Source organism: Hemitrygon akajei, chromosome 21 (assembly GCF_048418815.1).
Source record: "Hemitrygon akajei chromosome 21, sHemAka1.3, whole genome shotgun sequence".
NCBI lineage: Eukaryota > Metazoa > Chordata > Chondrichthyes > Myliobatiformes > Dasyatidae > Hemitrygon > Hemitrygon akajei.
The window spans coordinates 34,824,389-34,840,316 of record NC_133144.1 but is presented as its reverse complement, the minus strand read 5'-3'; positions in this window follow the sequence as shown (position 1 = coordinate 34,840,316).

Sequence of the window (15,928 nt, the reverse complement as noted above, 5' to 3'; positions counted from 1 at the left end):
AGATCTGATGAAGTTGTTGAAAGCATTGGAAATGGTAACACTGTGAAACAAAGATCTTTAGTGGAGACAGAATGAATTCAAGAGGAACCACTTCAAGTTAAGTATGACAAAAATTTGGGGAAGTGTCCCCAAAAGAATATGGAAGTAGGTCATTAACAAACAAGAGAACATCTGCAGATGCTGGAAGTCCAAGCAAAACACGCAAAATGCTAGAGGAACTCAAAAGGCCGGGCAGCATCTATGGAAAAGAATACAGTCAACGTTTTGGGCTGAAACCCTTTGGCAAGACTGAAAGGGTTTTGGCACGAAACATCAACTGTACTTTTTTTCATCGATGCTGGTTGGCCTGCTGAGTTCCTCCAGCAGTTTGTGTGTGATGCAGATCATTAATGTAGCTTCCAATTGGAGCCTGCTTCAGAATTTTCTTGGTTGTCCTAGTGGAGGGAGGTAAAAAAAAAACAGCTCAACAGAAGTGGCACGACAAAGTCCTGGTACAGAACACTTCATCAGGCACCAGGCACAGATGAGGAGTAGTTATTGAGGGTACCAGGATGAAATTTTGGTCCAGACACCAGGGGCAAAGCTGTGGAGAGGATACTCCATCCTACTGCTAGATGGGGACTAGTATGAAGCTGCAGGATAGGGTCTAGGTCAAACCTAGGAGATCAGAAGTGGTGCAAAGGACTTTTGACAGAATTGGGGATTAGCAGCAGAGCTGGGAATGAAGACCAGGACAGAGCTGAGGGTCAGGAAAGAGCTGAGGACCAGGACAGAGCTGGGAAACCAGTGAGGAGCTGTGCGCCAGAGGCAGAGCAGCTGGTAAAGGCCCTGATCAAAGGCATGCGCCAAGAGTGATATCACAGGTAAGAAGTTGGTGAATCATTCTTTATTTTTCCCTCGGAAGTAGGAAATTCAATTTAAAGAATGAATAAAGAGAGGTTAATTGGGGAAAGTAAAACCACAGGTTAATTAATTGTAAAAGTTGGAGGCAAAAATAAAAATTACAAATATTGAACACCTGCTGGAAACACTGACCAAGTGAGGCAGCACCTCTAAAGAGACAAACAGAGTTAATGTTTCAGATCACCAACTTTCCATGGCTCAGCTGTACAGCAGAGTAAGAAAAAGGTTGCAATGTTTAAATGGAGAAGCAGAAAGATGTTTCTGTGATCATGGGATAGAATGTTTCCTCCCTGGTGCCAGAGAAAATGATAACACTGAGCAGCAAGAAAATATAGATTTGAGTGTGAGATGGGGTCGGTGAACTGCCAGGGTTCATGATTCATCTTGGTATGAATGGCATTGGTAGAAAGAGAAGCCAAGTCTTGCAGACTGTGTTTATTGAGTTAGGAAAGAAATTAGTAAGGATTGCAAAGCTGGTACTTTTCCTTCATCTGCTATATTACAGTCACTACAGAAGTAGGAGAATATTATGGATGAACTGTAGAGAGAAGGCGCTTGAAAGAAGATGTTAGATTTTTGGAGATTTAAGACTGGGGAAGCTGAGATCTGTACAGTTCAGATTGAGATATGACCAGTGCCCATGTAGGTAGGTTTGCAGATGCTTTTGGGAATGGTTTAAGTCAGTTTGGCGAGGGAATACAGAGCCAAGAAAAGATTCAGAAAGGAATAAGGCAAAACTGGAAATAGAAGATAGGAAAATTATGAGAGAAAGGCCACAAAAAAGAGTGCATTAGTGGTACAAAGAAGTTTGCTTGAGTTTAATGAAATGTACCAAAACACAAGGATTTGTGAGTCAGACACATGGAAGTATACGTAAAGTTTGTTGACAAAGGTTTGGAGGATTGCTTAGCCTGTATAATAGTGACACAATGGAAACAGAAAAAACAATATAATCTGCTGGATGAACTCAACAGGTCAAGTAGCATCTGTGGAAGGAAAGGAACTGTTGATGGTTTGCGTCGAAAGCCTGCATCGGGACTGACTGTGGAGATGGCCGGTATAAAGTGGGGAAGGTGAGTTCCCTCTTCATACTGGCCATCTTGTCTCTCCACTCAGTCCTGATGCAGGTTTTCAACTTGAGATGTTATTAATTCCTTCCTTCCACAGATGCTGCCTGAATCTCTGAGCTGCTTGCTTTAGCTCTACCTAGGTTTAACAAGGAGGAAATGTCTACGAGCTGGATCAACACATTGATGTTGTGTGGAGGCTTGCATGCTTCAAGGACTCTATGAGGTGATGCCAACTCAAGGCCACCCATGTTGGAACGTCTGTGGATGAGGTGCCAGGGGAAGACTGGTCCAACCCTGGCTCTTGAACAGACAGACTCTCAACTGCCCCTCCTCGACTACACTTCAATTAGAAGTGTGAGTGCCATATGAAACAACAACAACTAGGAGGAAAATGTAAACTCATTGTTGCCTATTAGTTAAACTTCAGAGCCGGATAAAGTGTCAGCAACAGTTCTGAGAGGCAGTATAGATTTGCAAAGGCAGGCTTATGGCTGAGCACATTTTGCACATTAGTTATCTGTACTGTTGGGTGGGGTCTTTCATTGATTCTGTTGTGTTTCTTGTATTTACTGTGAATACCTGCAAGAAAATGGATCTCAGGGTTACATATAGTGACATATATGTATTTTAATAATAAACTTACATTGAACTTTGATTAACTTGATTGAACTTCTCAAGCAGGTACCATTGAGGGTTGTGCCTTTGCTTTAGAGTAGATTTTATCAAAGTTTATGATGAAATTCTGGTCAGAAGAGTAAAAGTCTAAGGCATCCAAAGGAGGGTTGCAACGTTTTCTCAGGAGGAGATTATCTTAATACTTTTTTTTGCAACGGGAAGGTCTTTTTTTAGAAGGGTTTGCAAAGCTACAAACTCAGGTCCTTGCTGCTTGTTTTTACATATTCACGTAGGGAATATTGTAAAGAGGCTTATGGAAATTTTTAAATGCAGAAAGATATACTGTAGATGGGCTAGTAGCAGAACAGAGAAATGACAAATCAAACTTAATCCAGAGAGGTTAACTTAATTCAATTTAATTAATTGTGAGGTAACACTTAGGAAAGTGAGATAAGACAAGGGGATATATAATAGAAGGAAGATTGCCAAAATATGTGGAGGAACACGAGAACCAGTTCATGTCCAGAGTTCTTTAAGTGCAGTAGAACAGGTCAATAAGATGATTGTGGAGACTCACAAGTTTCTTCCCTTTTCAGCAGAAGCATAAAATATAATAGCATGAGGTTATATCAGAAATGTATGCAGAAATAGTTGAAACACAGTTTGAGTACTGCACACTGTTCTCCACATTACAGGAGAAAGGTATACATTCCAGCCCTTGGACATCACTGCCAAAGCCTCAGGCACAAACATTTTCAACTGCTTCAGCAATGATATTTTCATTCATAAGGACAGAGGTCGAATATTCACTGATGTTTGTTCAGTCTCTCAGCCAATGGATAACATTCTGGCATGCGTGGATAAAATTTGATCTACACAGTTCCAGGCAATGACTTTCTCCAGAAATAGAATTTAAATATCTGCCCCTGTTGTTCACTGCCACTACCATTGGTAGGGTCCCACTATCAATAACCTCAGGGTCACCATTACCCAGAACGTTTGACTAGAGGTGGAAGTTCTTCATTCAGAAGGAGGTGCAAATGTGGATCTAGCTGCCAATGGAAGTGATTGATGTGGGTTTGATTGCAACATTTAGGGGACGTTTGTGCAGGTACATGGGTGGGAGGGATACGGAGGGCTATGTGTAGGTCAATGGAGCCAGGCAGAATATCAGCTTGGCACAGACTAGATGGGCCAAAGGGTCTGTTTCTGTGCTCTAGTTCTTTATGACTCTCTGATTGTAAGCACTGCAGTGACATGCCCAACTATTCTTGCCAGTACATCCCAAACCTACAACTTCTATCTTCAAGGAAGACAAAGATCTGGGCACACAGGAACTCCATTTCCAGGTCCTCCTTGTCCATACACATTCTCCTGGCTGGAAAATACACCATCATTTCTTTGTCATCACTGGTCCTAAATTCCAGAAGTCCCTGTCCAGCAGCTCAGTGTGAGAACCTTCAACAGAATGACGTGCAGAGATTCAAATGTGATTCATCAGTTTCTTAAAGAGAGTTAGGGATGTGCTGGCCTTGCTAGCAACACTCAATTCTCTCAAAAAATAAGGCAAAAACAATTACTTAAGAGAGGGTGTAGAGAAGGTTTTTGAGAGTATTTCCAAGTCTTAAAATTGCAGTAATGTAGAAAGAATAGTGAGGTTAAAGTTGTTTTCTATGGAACAGAGGAGCTGAGAGGAGACTTCTGAAGTACACAAAACTGAGGGACCTATGCACACAGAATATGTTACTCATTATATGCCTTTACCAATGTGAATCTCCTAAACCACAAATAATTTGCAAGATTGAGCAAAAAATAGGCGAAGAGGTAGTGTTATGGCATTAACATGTGATAAATGGTGTATTGCAGTTCCAAACAATACTTGTATAGACAGATCTGGTGTCAGTCATGGGGAATGTTCATACTTAAAAACTCTGTCTGTGCTGGTAATAGTAATTGCAGTGCACAAAGCTATTGTGGGCACGAAGGCAAGTGTGGGGATGGTAGTCTTGACATTCATGTTGTGTTTGAAACTTTCCTCCACACAAGTCCTTGGTCCAAACATGAATGCTTCCAAACCACTTTGAGGTGCAAGCAGACCTAAAAGCCAGAGACTGTAATACACAGTTCTCAATACCAGTCACCACACTGCTATTGAACAGCAGGGTTGAGTGTCACTGATATGACAGTGCCATCTTATTCCTGAACCATATGCAATGTGCTCCTAACACTATTGTAAGTGAACAGAGGCAGTTAATGGTCTCTTCCAAATGCTCCATTCTTTGCTGTACTGGAGGTAATGTGCTGTAAGTCATTATTAGCTATGCTTGGAATTGGCAATGGAATTGGTTTATTAGTGTCACATGTACTGAGATGCAGTGGAAAGCTTGTCTTGCATATGGTTCGTTTCACAGTGCATTGAGGTAGCACAAAGTAAAACAATAATAGAGTTCAAAATAAAATGTAACAGCTACAGAGGAAGTGCAGCACTGATAGACCGCAAGGTGCGACGTCACTACGAGGTAGACTGTGAGGTCAAGAATCCATTTTATAGTACAACGGAACCATAACAGCAGGGTAGAAGCTGTCCTAAAGTCTGGTCGTATGTGCTTTGCTGACTGATACTAGCTAAACTTCAGCAATGATAAAAAGAATCTCCACCCCACCACCCTGCCCCTAGCCAATTTTCCAATAAATTCAAATCTACTCAGAAATTATTGCTAATGTGGTATAGTGTGCAAGAAAGGGGATGTGAAACGTGCACCAAAACTCATAGGTAGATAGGCCCAATATCTCACCTTTTCTGTATCTTTTAGCAGAAGGACTCTGAGAGCAGAGATTTTAAAGTGATTGGTATAAGGATTAGAAGGGAGATAAGCATGAATTTTGAGTGTGATGGGGGTTGGAGCTTACCTGAAGGGCACGTAGGGGCAATGAGTGCCGTAGTGTTTGAAGAGTACTTGGATGAGTATTGAAGAAATCAGGAGCCCATAGGATCATATCCTCGTGATCCTCCCTCTATTTCCCCACCTCCTTCCCTAGCTTCCATGTCCACTGTCCTTTCCTATTAGATTGCTTCTTCTTTAGCCCTTTACCTCTTCCACTTACCCCCTCCCAGCTTCTCACATCATTCCCCTCCCCATCTACCCAGTATCCCCCTCACCTGGTCTCAAATACTACCTGCCAGCTTGTACACCTCCCCCTACCTCACCTTTTCATTCTAGCTTCTGCCTCCTTCCTTCCCAGTCCTGATGAAGGGTCTCAGCTGGAAGCTTCAACTATTTATTCCCCTCAATAGATGCAGCCTATCTCGCTGAGTTCCTCCTGCATTTTGCTAGTGTTGCTCAAGATTTCCAGACAGGATTAAATATATAGGTGCTCTGAAGATGAAATAATTGGTTATTTGGGGAAATAAATAAGTATATATACTAAAGTTATTATGAACTCCATGGAGCATGTGGGGATCTTCCGATATCCAGGCACTCTTTCTTTTTTTTCCTTTCTTTCTTTCTTTTTTTCTCTATAGGGATGTTAGGGGGAGGGGTTAAGGGGAGTGGGGAAGGGTATATATATATTTTTTCATATATTTTCTTTTATTTCTGTAATTATTTGAAAACTCAATAAAAAAATTAAAAAAAAAGATTTCCAGCATCAGCAGAATCTCTTGTTTCACGGGTTTAGTGGAACTATGCTGGGCAGCCGTGTTTGTATGGACAAAACTGGCTAAATGGTTATCTCTCGGCTCATAACTCTCTGTGACCCTCTGTTTCTACAAAGCCGGAGTAGAGCGATTTTTGTCAGCTTAGCTGACCAGATTAATTTGCATACAAGGTGAGCTCTGGAAGCTTAATGTGATATGCCGATGATGGGGAGCATGTTGTGGAATGAGACTTTTGAATGAGGAGGGATCAGTAGTCACAATCTTACCATGACTTTCTGTGCAACAATGACAAAATATATAGAATCTGTGTGGCACGTAATGAATGATAGAACACGGGAGGTTAGCTTGCACCAGAGACTGAGTGTAGAATGGCTCCTACACATAGTTTTGGAGAGGACTTTTTCTGAATATACTTCCACTTAGGGTAAATAATTTGTTCATTAAAAAACAGATGTCCAGTGGATCTCTAAATGTGGTTTTATAAAGGTCAGATGTTAAAGAGTGCAGTTGTTATTAATGGAAGAGGTAGCCATTTAATCATGAGCTGTAGTCAATTAAGCATTGATTTACTGATCCTCCAAAATGAACTTCATGGGATTAAATGTCAGTCTCTTTAATCACCAGAGATTCAATAATGTACCTGCAAAATCACTTACACCATGAACTGCATCTCTGCAGTGATCAAGTCTCACACACCAACAATCCATTGACAATCACATTGCTGATTGCATCCGACCTTTTTTGCTTCAATCTAAAAAACCTTCCCTTCCCCTCCATGCTCTTGTTCAGGCAAGTTTGCTCTGTCCTCCAGTCCTTCAGTCTGATAGTTCCCTCATCCTGTGTTCTACAACCCTCATGCTTATTCTTCCAGTCCCTCATCCGTTATCCTTCATCATGTTTACCAATCCTTTACGCACAGGCCTCATTCTCCCACACTCATTTTTTATTAATCTTCAGTACTTCACATCCACATCATAGGAGCAGAATAAGGCCACTCAGCCCATTGAGTCTGCTCCACTATTCCATCATGGTTGATTTATTATCCCTCTCAACCCTGTTCTCCTGTCTTTTTCCCATGAACGTGGACACCCTGACTAACCAAGAACATATCAACCTCTGCTTTAAATATTCTCAATGACTTGGTCTCTAAATATGTCCTTGACAATGAATTCCATAGACTTACCACCTTCTCTTCTGAGGTAGTCCCCTCTGGTCTTAGACTCACCCACTATCCTCTCCACATCCACTCTATCTAGGCCTTTCAATGTTTGATAGGTTTCAATGAGTCCCACCCCCCCCCCCCCAACCCTGTATTTTTCTAAACTCCAGTGAGTACAGATCCAGAGTCATCAAACCATCCTCATACATTAACTCTTTCATTCTCATGAACCTCCTCCTGACCCTCTCCAATGCGAATACATCTTTTCTTTATATCCATCTAATGTCTTTCAGGGTTACAACTACAAAATTATCCAGTTGCTGAGACTATTACAAAAATGATTAACTACATTGTTATTAAATAGGAACAGATTGAATGCAATAACAGAGCATACACCCTCATTTGTACACACTGTAAACTAATCAGGAATGAGAGTTTGATACAAAGGTAGAAGGTTATGTTCCATTGTACTCTTCGTCTTTTTACACAATCCCTTTTGATCAGTAAGGTCTTTCTTCTTATCCATTTCTGCGGGTACTGGTGCAACTTCCGTGGCCAAAGTGAACCTGTAAGCTAGCACAATGCATCACAAGGAACACAGGATGCGTGCATGGATAACTTGGAGAACCTTCAGTTGGCCTTCTGTGTGCTCCATGTGCATGAATTCCAAATTTTCAGTTTCGGACCAACTGCATCCCATGGAAAGTGCCAGAACGTGCACACAGGAGAGTTACAAGGATGTTCCTGGGACTGAGTTATGGAGAGAGGTTGAGCAGGTTGGGATTTCTTCCACTGAAGTGTTGCAGAATAAGGGGAGATCTTGTAGAGGTCTGTAGAATTATGGGGGGCATAGATAATGTGAATGCAGACAATCGGTTTTCACCAGGGTCTTTTCCCCCAGGGTTGGGGAATTGAGAACTTGAGGGCATAGGCCTAAGGTGAGAGGAAAAAGATTTAGCAAGAACTTAACAGGCAAATTTTTTATATGTGGATGGTATATATACGGACTAAACTGCCAGAGAATTGGTTATAGTTGGTACATTATCATCTTCTAAAAGGTATTTGAGTAGGTACATGAATGCAAAAGGTTTCGAGGATCACTGGCTAAGTACAGGCAAATGGGAATAGCTTAAATGGGAAACTTGGTTAGTATGGACCAATTGGGCTGAAGGGCTTGTTTTCACTCCATGACTCTGTGACAATGACTTGGGCTGGAGATCAGTTGTGAGATTACGTTTTTACAAGGAAACTTTTCATCTTTTTGTCTGTCTGTACTGTCTTCTGATGATAAAGCTTCTTGTGTTTTCCTTGTATTTTGCAGAGGTCACTTGTTTAGAGGCAAAAGAAGCTTTAGCAACATTGCTACAGCAACTCTCGTGAATGCTACATCGACATCCCTCAGTGCTGCAAAAATGCGTGCCCAGTGTGGTTGACAGGGTGCCAAGTAAGTCAGCTGCTTTTCCCTACTTGTGCAATTTCCCCCCAGTTTTCTCTTTTAAACTCCCTTCTACTCATTCTTTAACCCTACAGTTCTAAGGCCTTATGACTTAGGACAAACTTTCAGCATAACCCTGTTTAAATCACTACCTCAGGAAAATAACAATTCCAGTTTAATTCCAGAAAGGAAGCTTTATTTAATATTTCAATAGGTTTTAGGACAATAAGGCAGGGTACTTTGGATAAACATGGTTCTGATTAGTTGAGATAAATGCCACAAGGGATAGCAACAAATTAATGGGAGGAGTCATCCACTCTTAAGTCGTTCCTGTCATCCAAATATATCACAACTTACATATCCTATCTTTCTGCCAATTGTCATAATCCTCGGCTTTCTTGCAGATCAAAAATCAATCTCAGTCTTGAATATGTTTGATGAGCCACCATATCTCTCAAGGGTAGGAATTCCATAGATTTATGACTCTTTGAAAGAAGGAATTTCTTCTCATCTTCATCATAAATGAATATCTTATTCCAAAAATGTGCTCCCATTTCTACATTCGTCCAAGACAGAAGACTTCTCCTAACATTTATTCTGTCAAATGTTTCAATAATGTGACCCCTCCTTCTTCTTAACACCAACCTTTCCTTCACCAAGCAATACCCAAATTGCAGGAATCAGTGCAATAATGGAAGCAGTGAACCTTCTTTAAACCGTCTCCATCGCAAGTACATTTCCCTTTAAATAAGGAGATTAAAGCTGTGCTCCAGGCCTGGTCACACTGGTGTGATGTAGCAAAATTTTTCTGATTTTAAATTCTGTCTCTTGCAATAAAGGACAACACTCTACTTGTCTCCCTAATTCCTTGCCATAGCTGTTTACTAACTCCCTCTGGTTCACCATAAGACCATAAGACATAGCAGAATTAGGGCATTCAGCCCATTGAGTCTGCTCCGCCCTTCAATCAGAGACTTAGTTTCTCTCTGAACCCCATTCACCTGCCTTCTCCCCATAAGTGTTGATGCCCTTACTAATCAAGAGCCTATAAACTTCTGCTTTAAATGTACTCAGCGATTTGGTCTCCACAGCCAGCTGTAGCAATGAATTCCAAAGATTGTCCACACTCTGGCTTAAGAAATTCCTCTTCATCTCTGTTCTAAAGGGACATCCTTGCATTCTGAGGCTGAGCCCTCTGGTCCGAAATTGCCCACTATTGGAAACATCCTCTCGATGTCCACTCTATCTAGGCCATTTAATATTCAATAGGTCTCCTCCCCATGCCCCCCACCCCATTCTTCTAAACTCTATCAAGTAAAGCTCCTCTCTGGACCTTCTGCAATGACAGCACATCCTTTCTCAGATCAGGGACCCAAAAACTTTTCTCTCAATGGTGGGGGAGAGCTTGCTGTCAACTCTCGAGTCAGAGAACATGAAAAAAAAGCGACGTGGCAGACTTTAACATCACAATCATTGAGTTGTTCCTTTTTGTTGTGTTTGTCTCCCCTCTTGCTGTGGGAGAGAGAGAGAGCCCATGGCATGTAGAATTGTCAGGTAAATTATTTGTTTTTGTTGTCTAGAGATGATGATCCCTCTTGGGGGCTTCACTATTGCTTGACTGGTGGATGACGGGTCTATAGCTCTTTGCTGTAGAAACTGGGGGAGGGGGAGCGAAGATGTTTGCTGCTGCTTGTGTGTGGGAGGGGAGAGTAGGAGGCCTTTGGGGTTCTAATGCTTTTACCATCACTCATTCTTTGGCGTAACCTTCTGTTTTTGCAGCTGTCTATGAAGAGCAAGAATTTCAGGTCATATATTGTATACATTCTCTGATATTAAATGGAACTATTGAACAGTTGAAAACTGTTCACAATATTCCATATGTGGTCTGACCAATGCTTTAAAAAGATTCAGCATTACATCCTTGTTTCCATATTCTAGTCCACTTGAAATGTGCTAAAATTGCATTTGCCTTCCTTACTACCTGAAAGTTAATCTTCAGGGAGTCCTGCAATAGGACGCCAAAGTCTGTCTGCACCTCCAGTTTCTGAATTTGCTTCCTGTTTAGCTTCGCAATCATTGATAAGAATATCCAATGTTTAGAGCACTCTGTGGTCACTCTCCATTCAAATATCAGTTTGGTCTTCTATTCTCCTTAACAAAAAGATAACTTTATACTTTTCTAGAAAACTAATAATGAGAAATGGTTGCAAACTGACCAAAGCTTAGAAATGAATATTCCGTGGTAAACACAAAGTGCACTGCAGATGCTATGGCCAAAGCAACACGTACAACACGCTGGAGGAACTCAGCAGGTCGGGCAGCATCCATGGAAACGAGCAGTCAACGTTTTGGGCCGAGACCCTTCGTCAGGACTGAAGAGGGAGGGGGCAGGGGCCCTATAAAGAAGGTGGGAAGGAAAAGGCTGGTGGGTGTCAGGTTAAAAACCAATCAGAGGAAAGACCAAGGGGTGGGGGAGGAGAAGCTGGGAGGGGATAGACAGGAAAGGTGAAGAAGGAATGTAAGGTGAAAGCATTGTGTAGTAGAAGAAGGCAGAATCATGAGATGGGTAGTCTCCAGCCCCTTGGCATGAACATTGAATTCTCCAACTTCCGGTAATTCCCTCCCTCTCCCTTCCCCCATCCCAGTTTCATTCTGCCTCCTCCTCCAGCTGCTTATCACCCCTCTCATGATTCTTTTGAAGATGTCCTTGACGCTCAGGAGGCTAGTGTCCATGGTGGAGCTGGCTGATTTTACAACTTTCCGCAGCTTTCCCCAGTCCTGTGCAATGTCCCCTCCATACCAAATAATGATGCAACCACGGTACATCTGTAGAAATTTGTTGGAGTCTTTGGTGACATGCCAAATTTCCTCAAACTCCTGATAAAATATAGGCACTGTTATGCCTTCTTTGTAATTGCATCAATACGTTGGGCCCAGGGTAGATCTTCAGAGATGCTGACACTCAGGAACTTGAAACTGCTCACCCTTTCACTGCTGATCCCTTGATTAGAACTGGTGTGTGGTCCTTCAAGTTCCCCTTCCTGAATTCCACAATTTTGTTCTAACTATTGTTGACTTTGTAGGGTTGTGAGATGGAGGTGAGATCAATGCAATAGTGAGAAATTGTTTTGGTTCAGAAGATCAAGATGTAGAATCATTTTGGGTGGAAAGAAGCAATGACAGTGGACAAATGTTATCTGGGGAAGTAGATGGTCTTTCTTACAGTAGCTACACTGCAAGACAGAGTATAAAGTCAGAAATGATGGAGGGCATGCACAGAAGGTTGATGGATTTAATCTTCATCTAGATTGAACCATTAACTTGGTAAAAGCAGACTTGAGGATAAATTCATAGAGTGCATTCAGATTCTTAGAACGATATGTTACAAAGCTAACCAAGGAACATGTTATTTTGGATTTAGTCTAATAAGAGATGATTAATGAACAATGAATTGGGATTTTCTGGGATAGAGTGATCATAATATTGCAGAATTTCATATTCATTTTAATAGCAAGATACAGTACGTAGAGTCAAAACTAATCATCAACTTAAACAAATACAATTACAAAGACACAGAGACAGTAATGGCTACTGTTGGCTAAAAATTGATCAGACAATGTGATGAATGAACATGACATAAAATAGAGAAAGTATGTATTTGTGAATTGTCAACAATATACTTTACAGTGAAATCTGAAAATAAGCTCTGATGATGATCTATCTGTGGCTAACTAAACAATTCATATGTTAAAAGATGCAGCTAATTCTCTTAGGCCGCAAGGTGTCAACTGTAGAGCCAAGGCACTTGTCAGACTTTAATGCAATAGATCTCTGTATCTTTTCCCTAATAGTTATGATTAGTTTAAGTTCCTCTTTCACTTTGGGCCTAGATTTTCTCCTATTATACAGATGGTTTTCGTGTTTTCTATTGTAAATTCGTATAGAAAGTATTTGTTCAGATTTCTGCTATTTCTTCGCTAGTTTCATTCTTTACTAGAACAATGTTCACCTTAGCTGCTTTTGTACTCTCGTAATAAACTATTTATAACTTGCCCCAACTAATTTGCATGATGTATTTCCTCTCTATTCTTTTATTCATCTTCTGTGCATTTCTAATTTTCTTGACCCCTCACTAATCCTTGTCAATGTTGTATGCTCAAAGATGAGAAGATCCACAGATGCTGGAATTCCAAACAACGCACGCACTCACTCACTCACTCACTCACTCACTCACTCACTCACTCACTCACTCACTCACTCACTCACTCACTCACTCACTCTCTCTCTCTCTCTCTCTCTCTCTCTCTCTCTCTCTCTCTCTCTCTCTCTCTCTCTCTCTCTCTCTCTCTCTCTCTCTCTCTCTCTCTCGTCAATGTTTCACGCTGAGATCCTTCATCAAGACTGTTGTCAGTGTTGTATGCTCTTTACTTCAATTTGAAATCATTTTTAACCTTAGCTCATCACAGGTGAATCATCGTTCTCATACAATTTTGATTCCTAAATCAAATACATTCTTGTTATCAGTTGAAAAATATACAGTATCTTTAAATATCTGTCTGTGCTCATCTACTATATTCCCCTTAATCATTTTCCCAACTCATTTAGCCAAACCTGTTTTCACATTATTGTAATGGACTTTAAGTTTAAGACCACGATTCTCACTCTCAAACTGAATGTGAAATTCTATGATAATATGATCCCTAGGGGATCCTTCACAATGAGATCATTAATTAATCCTGTCTCATTAAGCAGGACCAGAGTTAAAATAACCCAATTGTTTCCACGATGTATTGCTCTACGAAACTGTCCTGAATAAATTCTGTGTACTTTGATTTTCCCATCCATTTTTAGGTTATATTTGTGTTGAAATATTGTGGTGTCTTTCTTGTGGTGCTTATTTTTCTTGATTTATACTGGCGTGTTTTGGGAGGTACATGTACTTCTCCCACCTGTGTCTTCTTTCTGTTGCTATTTCCTATCACCACCCAGACTGGTTCTATATCTTGACCTTCTGAATCAAGGTAATTTCTCACAACTGGATTGATCTCACTGTTTCCCATTTCTTCTCCATTTTTGTCACCATTCTAAATGTCTAGTATCTGCAATTTACAGTTTCCGTTCCCGGTGTCATTCCAATTATGTTCCTGTAATCACTATCAGGTCAAACTCATTTATTTCCAATCGTGCCACCAATTCATATAAGTTGCTGTAGATGTTACTTACATCCATAAGGCCATAAGACCATAAGACATAGGAGCAGAATTAGGCCATTTGGCCCATCGAGTCTGCTCTGCCATTCAATCATGGCTGATCTTTATTCCCCTCTTCAACCCCACTCCCTAGCCTTCTCCCTATAACCTTTGATGCCATATCCAAACAAGAACCTATCAGGCTCTGCTTTAAATACACCCAATGAGCTGGCCTCCACAGCTGCCTGTGCTAATAAATTCCACAAATTCACCACCCTCTGGCCAAAGAAATTTCTCCACATCTCAGTTTAAATGGATGCCCCTCTATCCTGAGACTGTGCCCTCTTGTCCAAGACTCCTCCACCATGGGAAACGTCCTTTCCATGTCAACTCTATCTAGGACTTTCGACATTTGAAAGGTTTAATGAGATCTCCCCTCATCCTTCTAAATTCCAGCGAGCCCAGTCTCCTAACCTGTCTAACTCCTTCTGCAGCCTGTCTGTTTCTTCAATACTACCTGCCCCTCCACCAATCTTCGTATCATCTGCAAACTTGACAAGAAAGACGTCTATTCCATCATCTAAATCATTGCTATACAGCATAAAAAGAAGCGGTCCAATACAGTCCCCTGCAGAATACAACTAGTCACTGGCAGCCAACCAGAAAACGAGCTTTTTATTCCCATTCACTGCCTCCTACCAATCAGCCAATGCTCTAACCATGCGAATATCTTTCCTGTAATACCATGGGCTCTTAATTTGGTAATCAGCCTCATGTGTGGCACCTTATCAAAGGCTTTCTGAAAGTCCAAATATACAATATCCACTGAATCTCCTTTATCAATCCTACTTGTAATCTCCTCAAGGAATTCCAACAGGTTCTTCAGGCAAGATTTTCCCTTAAGGAAATCATGCTGACTTTGTCCTATCTTGTCCTGCATCACCCAGTACTCCATAACCTCTTGATTAACTATTGACTCCAGCATCATCCTAACCACTGAGGTCAGGCTAACTGGTCTATAATTTCCTTTCTGCTGGTCTGGGTGACTTACGTGCTCTTACATCTTTCAGATTTTTGAACACCTTCTTCTTTGCATTAGTAACTGCACTCTCTCTTCCCTCACACCCTTCAACATCTGGCACACTGCTAGCTTCTTCCACAGTGAAGACTGATGTAAAATACTCATTTTGTTCATCTGCCATCTCCATGGCCCCCATTATTATTTCTCTGGCCTGATTTTCTAACGGTCCTATATCCGCTCTCATCTCTCTTTTATTTTTTACATACTTGAAAAAGCTTTCACTATCCATTTTGATATTGTTTGCTAGCTTGCTTTCATACTTCATCTTTTCCCTCCTAATGATTATTTTAGTTGCTCTCTGTAGGTTTTAAAAGCTTCCCAATCCTCTGTCTTCTCACAAATTTTTGCATTGTTGTTTGCCCTCTTTTTGCTTTTACATTATCTTTGACTTTCCTTGTCAGCCACAGTTGTACAATTTTGTCATTTGAGTATTTCTTCATTTTTGGAATACATCTATCCTGCATCTTCCTCATTTCCCCCAGAAACTCACGCCATTGCTGCTCTGCTGTCATCCCTTCCAGCAGCACCTTCAAAATTACTTTGGCTAACTCCTCTCTCATACCACTGTAACTGCCTTTATTTCATTGAAGTACTGCTATATCAGACTTTACTTTCTCCCTATACATTTTCAAGTTGAACTCAATCATATTGTGATCACTGCCTCCTAAAGGTTCTTTTACCTTAAGCTCCCTAATCACCTCTGGTTTATTACATAACATCTAATCCCCTAGTTGGCTCAATGACAAACTGCTCCAAAAAGCCATCTCATAGGCATTCAACAAATTCATTCTCTTGAGATCCATTTCCAGCGTAATTTT